Consider the following 2253-nt stretch of genomic DNA (forward strand, 5'->3'; position numbering starts at 1 on the left):
TATGTGATTGGGGGCGCGCATGTCACATGAAAAGAGCTGTGGGGGGGTGGTGCCTGAGTGGCTCAGTTGGTTAAGGATCCAACTCTTGATCTCGGCTCAGGTCATAATCTCCCAGTTTGTGAGTTTGAGTCCCATATCAGGCTCTGAGCTGACAGTGAGGAGCCTACTTCGGATTCTCTCTCTTTGCCTTTGCCCCTTGCTCTCTCTCTTTCTATCTCTCAAAATAAATAACTTTAAAAAAAAAAAAAAAGAAAGAAAAGACCTTGAAAAAGTCAGGTGACATTTGCTCTAAGAAAACTCCACTCTCCCTTCTAGTCCAATATACTTACATGGATAAGGTTTCTTCCTAATATATCTATAAAATGAAAAATAGAAATAAAATCAATGTTGAATCTTGTCTCACCCTCGCAATAAGTAATAGTTATCTCAGATATGTGAACCAACCAGGCAGAGAAACCTCATCAATGATCGTTTGGCAAGGCTATGGGGAAAAGGGAACCCTCATGCACTGGTCGTGGGAATGCAAACTGGGGCAGCCACTCTGGAAAACAGTATGAAGTTTCCTTAAAAAGTTAAAAAAGAAGAAGAACTATTATATGACTCAGCAATTCCACTTCTGGGTATATATTCAAAGGAAATAAAAACACTAACTCAGAGATCTCCACCTCCATGTTCACTACAGCGTTATTCACGATAGTCGAGCCATGGAAACAACCTAAGTGATCACTGATGGATGAATGGATAAAGAATATGGGTGTGTGTATGTGTGTGTGTAGACACACACAATGGATTACTATTCAGTTGTACAAAAGAAGGGAATCCAACCTTTTGCAACATGGATGCACCTTGAGGACATTAAGCTAAGTGAAATAAGTCAAAGAAAGACAATGCTGTGTGTTCTCATTTGTATGTGAAATCTAAAAAAGCTGAACTCATGAAATGGAGAATAGAATGGTGGTTGCCAGGGTTTGGCGGGTGGGGGAGATGGGGCCATGTTGGTCAAAGGGTACGAACATCCAGCTAGAAGATGAATATGTTCTGGGGATCTAATGTACAACAAAGTGACTATAATGAATAACACTGGAGGGGCGCCTGGGTGGCTCAGTTGGTTAAGTGTCCAACTTTAGCTCAGGTCATGATCTCATGGTTCGTGAGTTCAGTCCCACTTCTTTGCTGCTAGCACAGAGCCAGCTTCGGATCCTCTGTCCCCCTCTCTCTCTGCACCTTTTCTGTTCATGCTCTCTCTCTCTCAAAAAGAAATACAACATTTAAAAAACACAAAAAACCCCAATACTACATTATATACTTGAAAGTTGTTAAAAGAATAGATCTTAAATGTTATCACCACACACACACACACACACACACACACACACACACACACACAACAAAATGTAAGGGGATGGAGGTTTTAACTATCACTGTTGTGGTAACCATTTTGTAATATATACATATATCAAGTCATCACACAGTATACCTTAAATTATCATAGGTTATATGTCAATAATATCACAATAAAGCTGTGGAAAACCATTTTTAAAAGAATATTGTGCATGATACCCCAATAGCAACTAAATAAAAATAAATAAGTAAATAAAAATACGTGTGAGGGATGCTAATTTTTTAAAAATTATTTTAGAAGGGCACAGGGGCAGAAAGTTTGAGTATCCTTGCTTTGCGTCCTTTTTTTGCCAATTTCCTCTCAGTTACACACCGTACACGCCCAGTTTAAGACTGAACTGTTTTTCTCGGCTCTTTCTACCCATGGAAAAGTTGAACGCCAGGTGCACCTCTTGATTTCAGACTGGAATCATCATTTCAGGGAATCTCACGGAAACTCCTGAATTCTGGTACAAGAGGTTCTCAATCAGGGATGACTTTGCCCCCACCCTCTCCCCAGGAGACACTTGGCAATATCTGAAGACGTGTCTGGTTGTCACAACTGGGAGACATCTGCCACTTGCATCTAGGGGGCAGAAGCCAAGGATCCTCTAAACACTCTACAAGTCACAGGACAGCCTCCTACAACAGAGAATTATCTGGCTCAAAATATCAATGGTACTAAGGTTGTAAAAGCCTGTAAGGCATGTATTCCTGAATGAATAGACAAATGAATGGACGAATGAATGAATGATAACGTAAATGAATAAACAAAGGAACCAATGAATCAATGCCAGCTAATAAAGCCTTGGATCAGTATTGTGTGGCAGGTTCTGTTCTGGGCTCTCAGGAAATCCTGGTGAATGAAACAGA

This window comes from Crocuta crocuta, unplaced genomic scaffold, assembly GCF_008692635.1.
Source record: "Crocuta crocuta isolate KB4526 unplaced genomic scaffold, BGI_CrCroc_1.0 scaffold241, whole genome shotgun sequence".
Taxonomy (NCBI): domain Eukaryota; kingdom Metazoa; phylum Chordata; class Mammalia; order Carnivora; family Hyaenidae; genus Crocuta; species Crocuta crocuta.